The sequence below is a fragment of the Pinus tabuliformis genome, chromosome 1_1 (genome assembly GCF_031772625.1).
Source record: "Pinus tabuliformis cultivar Carrire ecotype Pingquan chromosome 1_1, CPIR1, whole genome shotgun sequence".
Classification (NCBI taxonomy): Eukaryota; Viridiplantae; Streptophyta; class Pinopsida; order Pinales; family Pinaceae; genus Pinus; species Pinus tabuliformis.
Window position 1 is genome coordinate 744,962,269 of NC_142297.1, and position 9,746 is coordinate 744,972,014.

The following is a 9,746-nucleotide window of genomic DNA, read 5'->3' on the forward strand; positions in this document are numbered from 1 at the left end:
CTCAGGTACAAGATCGAGGAAGTAAAGTGTTGTGGCTGGAGCCATGATTGTTGGGTTAGTCCCTTGGAGGTGGATGTATTGATATTTTTTGGGTTCTCACCATTTCCTATGGAGTTGCATCTGTAGCTCGAGAATGACCCGTGGTTGAGATTGATGAACCATGAAGTCCATGACAGGGTGGAACGTGAAGAGCCCACAACTAGTTTCTTATTTCATTTCAGATAAGCGTTCAAGTTTTATACTGTGATAATTATGGAATTAGGTTAGAACCCTCGATGGTAAGCACTATAGAGGGTCACCAAGGTGACATGAAACTTCTGGTTAATTTAGCTGTAAGAAATTTCCTATCAGTTTGGCTATGGGAACCTTTTCACAGTTTATTATGGTTACAAGGGACAACACTTAAACGACATTGCCAATTGTATGATAGAACAACTAAAAGGAAACCTGAAGTACCGAGCCGCTTATATTTTTAATTCCTTAGAATGGGTGGGTTGCCATGACAATATGAGTCACATAAACAATACATATTTGAAAGTGGAATACATATACAATATAATAGTCTCCCATCTCCACATTATTTTGGCGGGTCATTTCTTCATTTTAACACTTGATGACAGTCGAGCAATGACGTGGAGTAATACACATTAATTTGAGTTTTTGTATGGTGATTTCAATATCACGGTCAAAATTTGACGACCTAGGTCATTATACCAGTGAAGCAATGTCACTAATATTACGGTATGGTGATTTCAATATCACGGTCAAAATTTGACGACCTAGGTCATTATACCAGTGAAGCAATGTCACTAATATTACGGGTATTGATGGAGAAATATAATTGAGGTTCCTCCATGCTCTCCGGTGCCATAAATTGCATGAATTATTGGCGTGGGGAAATTTCCATAGCTCGAGACATAGTTACTATACTCTATAGAACGTCTGTTAGCAGAATTATTATTCACGAACAAAATACTGTCAACTCAAAATGTACCAAGAGAGAGATTGGCTTAGAGGAAAAGAGACATTTAGCTTAGGAGAGGTCTTTTGGATAGTTCACTGCCTTCAATATTTATGAAGCAAAACCAAACTTTACTTTGTCAACGTGTCCGGTCAATATTTTTAAGGTGGTATATGAATTGGAGGCGATTAAACCAGTTGTTGTTCAATTTTTATTGTACCTGAAGGTCTGATAGTTTAGTTGAAGTTATGCCACTGTTTTAATATATATTTCGTTCCTGGGAGTGCAGTTGAAATAGCAGGGCCTCGCAATGATTTTATTGATGGTATGTAAGGCATTTCGTATGCAAAATGAAATATATATCTAATGGTTTATTGCGGAATATACTAAATATATATCTACACACTACTAACGTTTAGATACTTATGAAATATATATCTAATGGTCTATATGCAGAATATACTAAATATATATCTACACACTACTAACGTTTAGATACTTATTATTACTCATGGTTCTGGAGCTTAGGATAAGGAAGGATGTCTTTCCGCCCTGCATCTTTACTGGGCTGTAGGCATATTAATGTACGGGGTTGTATATTTTTATAGTTGTATAAGTTCATAGCGGGACAATGTACTTGATATAATTCAAAGATATGTATATACAATTCCACTTATACTTATTAATGAGGGTATAGATTGGTAAATATTGATTACAGTTTTTTCATAATATTTATTGTATTTTTTCGATTTTTATAATGAATAATGATTATGACAAGCTTTATTTAATATGCTATCAATTTATAAATGCACAGGAACAGTCTATAGCTACAGCTAGATCGAAATGGATAATATATTTGTTTCGATCCAATAATAAACAACATATACTGCCTCACAGACATCATGTTAAATAAAACAGCTCATGATCAATAGCTAAAGACATCCAGAGCGGTTGAATGGATTGGTCAACTTTAACCATATATCTAGGGAATTTGGAATCTGTGAAGTTGTCTAAACATAACTTGTTCAATGGTAAATGTGACCATGAATTGAATAGTAGTTACGATATGCACCCTTCCCTCAGATCAGGATTCATAGCCATCGGGAATGAAAGCTCAAGTGTGAGAAAATTTGATCAGAAAATCCAATGGCCACAATGTTGCCTTTCTCCACTTATAGTGTATATTGCAAGAATGTAAGTTCCGCCATCCATTGTTTTTTTTTTTTTTTTGAAATTTGGACCATTTCTAGATTTGTACGTGTTATTCTTGGATTATTTTTAAATTTATGCGTGTCATTTTTTGGACAGCTAACAATTTTATCGAATGTTTTTATAGAAATATTCTATCTATAAAAAATGTTTATAAGTAATATTAGATGAAATTGTAGAATAAATTATTTATTAGGTAAAGTTTTTTGGTAGAAATCACATAAAAGAAATTTTTGGCTATGCTTTTGGAACTAAGATGTGTGGTTCATTATCAAGACCAGATAGATGAACCACACTTGTTGGTTGTGGTTCATCATCAGGACCAAATTGATGAACCACACTTGTTAATTCAAAACAGGTCGCCAAATTTTTTTCTTATGTGATTTCTACCGACTTTGCTTAATTCATTATGGATCACATAAATTTAAATACAAGAAAAAAAATATTGTTATGAATTCTACACGTGACATCTCAACAAATTAGAAAAATGTAAAATATGATTTCACTGTTAGTGTGAGAAATGATGTCCAGGTACCTGCAAATAGCTAGATAACACTTGGTAAAAATGTGCTAGCTAGAATTGTAACACTTTTGGACCTCTCACTATTAGTGAAGTACCATTTTTCCAGTGTGGACATGGTCAAGCAGGCCTCCGATTGTCGATTCTTATATTGAAAACCGCATGCTTTGACTCGGAAGATTAAATCTGAACCATAAGAAAATAACTATCATTTGGCAAAGGTGCTTTCCCAAGCCTTTATTGGCTCTGTCTTGAATGTTGTTTTGATTTAACAGAGGTTAGAACATTGTCGATAGCATTGGAGTGGTTGTTCTTGTCCTGTTGTGAGGCATTAAAGAAAATAATGGGGCTTCGTGGCCTTGAAGAGCTTTGATATCTGTATATGGTGGGATGTTATGCAGTAGAGGGGTTTCCATGCCTGGAAATGTTGATATCATTGGTGGTGTTGTATACATCTGAATGTGAGAACAATCGTGACGAGGAGCCAGGTTTCTTCTGGTTTGATTTTACGTTCTACGATGAATGGCATGAACGGGGCTTCGTTATCAATGGTAGTTGAGCCACAAAGGGCGACTAACAGTTCTTGGGTGCCAGGATATAGGGTGCCCACAGTACCAGAGAAATAGGCGTCGAGAAGACGAGCCACGACGATGGGCCATGAAGTAAGGGAACCATGACGGGAGAAGCAAAACCCAAATCCATTGGATCGTGAGAGACCCGTTAAAGGGCAGGAAGGTTGCCATCTGATGGTGATGACCGCTGTGGGATCAAAGAGATTCATACTATCGGATAATATCGAAGTACAACCTTGTGTTAAAACCATAGCTACCAAGTTCAAATTCGTTGATTCCGTTAGGCACAGTGAATAATTCGTCCCATTCCAAATTGGTACGGTGCGCTGTCCCCTATGGATTTCAATTTCAATTTTCAATTGGCTCAAAGTGATTCATCTCTCTGTCCTGAAATTTGAACACAGAAAAGAGAAAAGGCAAAGATCCAACCTATTAAGCTTCCACATGAAAATGTGGCATACAGTACTTAACTAATTTGAACGAGGTAATTAATGAATAACTTATTTAATATGAAATATGTAAATTTGACTGAGGTAATTAATTAATCGTGGACCTGTGTTGGGAGAGAAAACGAGTGGACCTTCAACAAACAATGGCCTGTGTTGGGGGAGAAAACGAGTTTGGACTTGCGCAACCTGTTTGGGGTGGAAAATTAAAATAAGGCAGGGAAAGACAGTTATGGTGGAAAATTAAAATAATATAGGGAAAGATAAAGTTAATACCACTATCACTATCAATTAGTTTTTATAATTTTCCTTCAAAAAAATATTTTTTAATAAGAAGATTAATTAGCAAATTAGTAATTTTCATAAGAAAAACTAAAAATAATAATTTTTATACCAAAAAATAAAAAAACAATAATTGTATATTAGAAAAAATTATATAAGAAATTATAAAATAGCAATTTTTTTGCAAATCAATAACTCTTATATAAAAAATAAAAAAAGATATTTTTATATTGGAAAAAAATGATAAAATGACAAATTACAGTTTTAAATAATATGAAAAAAATAAGAAAAAAAAAATCTAATATTAAAAAGAACTTTAAAGTTATAAAATAACAAACCTTAATTGCAAATCCATAACTGCTATACAAAAGAATAGTTGAATTTTCATTAAAATTTAGAATATAATAATTGTTCATATATATAAGTATTTGTAAGAGAGAATATCAATTTTTTTTCTTATTGGATTTAGAATTTGAATTTGGTAACTTGGTAACTATGGTTAAAACCCACGCAAGTTTCTTCGATCACCTGGGCATATATATATTGTCAATATATATAATTTTTATCTGTTGTGGTCTAATCTTCTCATATACTGTGTCGTCGATCACCTGGGCATATATTGTCAATATACATAATTTTTATATGTTGTGGTCTACGTCACTATAGGGGTACATATATTTACACCGTTAGGTGTCCTTCCTATTGGAGTTGGGCACTTTAATCATTTTCTTAATTAATCTTTTTGATCGGATGGCCTAAATTGAAAGATGCCAGTATATTCTAGTGGTTGCCACTATATCAATGGATAGAATTCACACCACTAACTTACTTGCATGTCTAAATCACATGTTTAAAGCATACTTAAATTAATTTTTTACAAAGAATGATTAAAAATTTACTGTACCTCTTGTTGATAACCACGTATGTTCATTAGTGAGAAATGTATTTAAAAAAATTATAAAATATATATTCAAACCAACATTGATTCTAAAACGTATGTCTGTTTACATTCTTAAACTTATGCCTCTTCAACCATTTGCCAAGTGTTTTTTCAACATTGAGAAATATATTTAAAACAAATTATAAAACATATATTCAAACCCGATTCTGAAACGTATGTCTATTCACATTCTTAAACTTATGCCTCTTCAACCATTTGCCAAGTGTTTTTTTTCCAAAGAACAGGTGTCCATCAATTTCACCATTCCACCCATCGTTCCATTAATCCGCAATGGAAATAACTCTCCCACTCCATGCCCGATAGAATAACACTGCCACTCCATCTTGAGCGTTTCAAATTGTCATTAAATATTTATTGTACTTATTATTCATTACCATTCCATATATTATAATCAAACGCTCCGTGGATGCATGCATTTCTTTGTTAGCACTTAGGGTTGTTGGAATTGTTGAAGGATTACTGGAATGCTAGAAGGATTACTCTAAAGATTTGAAGGGCTTCTCTCGGCTTCTATCTGGTAAAAAAGGTGACAAATCTTTCATAGCCTTCCTTTTCTCTACCTACTATTTTTTCAGGTTTCAGCATTGGAGAAACCCTTTCTTAGTGATTGCGTTTTTAATTGTTTCCATCCTCTCCCAGCTGTCTCTGATAATTTGGTGTAGTTGGTGTCTGATTGAATTATTTCCTAAATTCTGATGTTAAATTTCATTACATGAAGGAAAGAAGGAATGCAAGAGTTTGGGAAATGAAGTAGCTATGGAGAAAATGCAGAGAATCAAGTATGATCGAAGGATTCATAATGGATAGGAAATAAGAGCCACCATCTCATCTTACATGTATCTACACATTTTCCTTCCGTGATATTTTTCTACTTTAATTCAAATGAGATGACTAGCCCGTAGAAGAAAGAAGGGAATCGATTGTGTATAAATTCTCCATGATATGATTAGCCCGTAGAAAAAATAAGGTTCTGGTCTTTTCTTTAAACTCTCTCCCAAAATTTTTAATGGTTTAATAATTTTGTATTTAATTTCCGTGGGTGTAGTTTATGCACGACAGATCTTAAAAGACACTATTTAGGTTGTGGTTTTTTTTTAAACGCTATGGTCTAATAATTTTATATATACTCTGCCCTGCGTCGCATTTACACTCTCAAAGTCTCAAACTTTTTGTTGATGGTGAATGAAGAATCACTGCAAGAAGCCGATGTTATTGAGACTCTAGCCAACCGTCAATTATTATAAGACTTTAATTACCCAGTTCCAATGGGTGCATATTTTAGGTTTAGGTTAAAGTAATAAAGGAACGTTATAATAGAACCTGTGATTATACTATCAAACCACTTTCTGCATTTTGTATTTGGTTTCACTCATATGAAAGCATTGTCTTCTTTTTAACCCACGAAAATTTGGAATTTTCATGATGGAAAACTACACATTGGTTATTTGATATAGGGTTTACCATCGACGTTTATTTATGAGGCAGTTGCTGATCCATTCACTCTGTCATTAATGTTGGGCAAATATGTTTCAGGGATTACAAATCATTATTTGATATATGGTTTACCATCAAAATTTCATGGTATTTTTGTCTTTCATTGTTATTAAAATCCCTAAATATGCAAGCGTTTAAGTTTTTCTTAGTGGACCATAAGTCTAGCTGTAGTGTATCTCGACGTTTATTTATGAGGCAGTTACTGATCCATTCACTCTGTCATTAATGTCATTGATGCAGGCGGAAACAGTGGCTTAAGAAATCTCAACAATCACCCTGTTGTTCACCCTTTTTACACAATTCTGCCTTTTGCTTTTAGAATCGGAATGCCTTTGGAACAAGGCCAAAATAATGCATTTGTGCTTTATAAATAGAAATGTCCGCGATTCACCAGAGATCATGATCTAACTGAACCGATGGTCCAGATTAAATCGTATCATTGCATGTCGCAAGGGTTTTGATTTAGAGCTTCCCTTTGTTAAAGTCCTGATGCGATTTATCGCGCCGATCGCTTATCGACAATCGTTGCTTCCCCCCGGCTTAAGGCCTTATCGCCCCCACTCAAATGTTCTGATGCGATATGTCGGTAGTAGCTAATCGCAACTGCGCCTTCCTCTTAAACAAACTTGCGATGTGATAGGTAATGGTTCACGGACCCGACAAGTTACAAAAGTTCCGTGTATAACATTTCAAATCTAGATTTCGGATCCACTAAGTGTTTGCGCTAATTGTTAGTGTAACTTGGATTTTCACCTGCAAGACCAAAACCATGTAAATAAACTTCGCCGATCTGATATCGGTGATCCAACGACTGGGATTTAAATCGGCAACAAACAATGACGTTTATAGAAAAGGCCATGATTTCGATTAACTCTGTGTTTTTCTATTACGAAGCATGAAAATGAAATAATATATAGATTTATGACATCCATTGTTCATATTTAAAAAAAAAATGTGTGTGGAAGTTGCACTTGATCTACTTAAATCAATAGCATAAGATTAGGTAGAGATGGTTTATCAAATGTAATTTTGTAGTTTGTTTTGAGTGTTTTTTGCATATCAATATTGTCTTTATATTCATATTACTTTATGAATAATTTTATGTTATTTCGGAGGCATTCAAAAGAGGCTTTAAGCTGTAAAACCCGACCAAAACATAATATCGGGTTTTCCTTTTAAAATTCGGGACTGATAATTATATCGGAATTCAAAGGAAAACATGGGAAATCTCGCTCAACACCCAAAAGGTCAGACTTCAAAAATATTACATCCTCGATTATAAATATCGGCAGGTCTGCACTCCCGGTCCATCAACGTACTATTGCGCTGTCCATTCACCAATCACTGATCGGCCCAATCTCAACCGTCGATTCCATGTTCTGATCCAATGGCTACTAGTGCATCGCACAATCGCCCATCGGCATATCGCAATTCCATCTCCGTCGTCCCTTGACTCCTCTCTATAATGGTTTGCGATTAGATCTTGGCCATTGATTTGGCGCTCGAACTGATGGTTGTCACTGGCTTGATCAACCAACTTGCATGACAAATCTTAGCTGTTGATTTGCTCACTCTAGATTTGATGACTGTGAGGAATTTCGGGGTGGACAAGTAGCACAAGGATTAACTGCCCGAAAAAGCGGTTTTCTCTCTCCTCCTCGTTGCTACGTGTTGCTTGATGAGTGGCATCAGGTGCTCACCCTTCAATACCGCTTAAGGGTTTGAGGTCACCTGAAATACCACTTTTACTATTGCAAAACCATTTTCCCCCGCGAATTAACTCCATGCTCTTGCTCCATTACTGTCCATCGAATTGACGGTTCCCATTCCTTTCTGTCTACATCGTCGATCTTATGCTGATCGATGGATTTAGGCTTAACCCCCTGTTTCTCCACCATACTCTATCTTTACACAGAACACTCTATATTTTCCGGGTCCATCCGTAATAAACCTACATGCAGATTCCAGCCCGAAATCCATAGGATGATGGAGTTTCAGGAACACTTTAGTTAGGCGCCTTTCATCCTGTCTGCTATTTACCACTTGCTACTTCCTTGTGATTGGTCCACTTTCTTCTGTTCCCATTAGTCATCTCTCTGCTTATTTCTCATTCTTTGAAAGTACTCCTTGTCATTGGTAGCCTGTCTGTGACAGTCTTTGCACAATCTCCCTGGGGGAGTCGACATCTAGTCATATCTTCTATTACTTTTAGAACATAGTACTCCTTTTAGAACAGAGTAAAACAACTATTTTCAATTTCTTTTTTAAGAAAACTTTAAACACATTTTTTTTATTCTTTCATAAGTTATAATTACAAATATAGTAAAAATATGTATATGAATAGATTAATTCAATAAAACAAATCTTTTCAATTTTTTTTAAAAGAAACTTTAAACACCTTACTTAATACATGTTTAAATTCATGTGTTTTTAGATTTTCTATTGTTTTTAATTTGGTGAAAATTCTTTGGAAATACAAGTAAATTTGATTCAAAAAAATTAAAAATTACAAGTAAATTTGAGCAAAGATTGTTTGGAATCACAAGTAAAATGTAGTTAATTCCAACCAAAAATTCGTTAACATCTACTTGTTAGACAACCCATTAAGATCAAGTTATATATCATTATTTTTTTAAAACAATGGAGACATATAGAATTAATTGTTTTAGAAAACAGATTTTTTTAATGGTTAAGAACATTTAAATTATAACTATTATGATTAGTGTATCGTTAAAAATTACATTATTAAGTAAGAAATACTATTTTAATAAATATTAAGAAATTCAAATAATTAAAAAAAGTTATAAATATATATAATTATGTTGAAAAATCTCACAAACATAAAACATATTACATTTTTTATTATTTAAATTTCCTAATATTTATTAATTTAACCTCCATATACCACATAATCATAATCATGTAGATATTAATGTAGTCCATTGGAATGCTTAGGTTGTGATATTAATGCAGTCCATTACAAGGATTATCTTATCGTATTAACAATCTATTGCTTTATTAATAAATAAGTAAAATGATTTTAGATTAATTGTAATATGAAAAAAATTAATATATACTAATATGTTGTTTTAGAAATTTAGTAATATAATTTTAATTTGATATTTTTGGATTCATTATGATTTAGGTCATTCACATTACATACATAATTAAAACATATAACTAAAATAAATTCACTACTATACAAAACAGGTAGCCATGTGATCTTGAATCTAGAAAAAGCCCAAGTTGTTCACCAACTATTTTTTATTGGTTCACATTTCACTCTTACACAACCATTAAC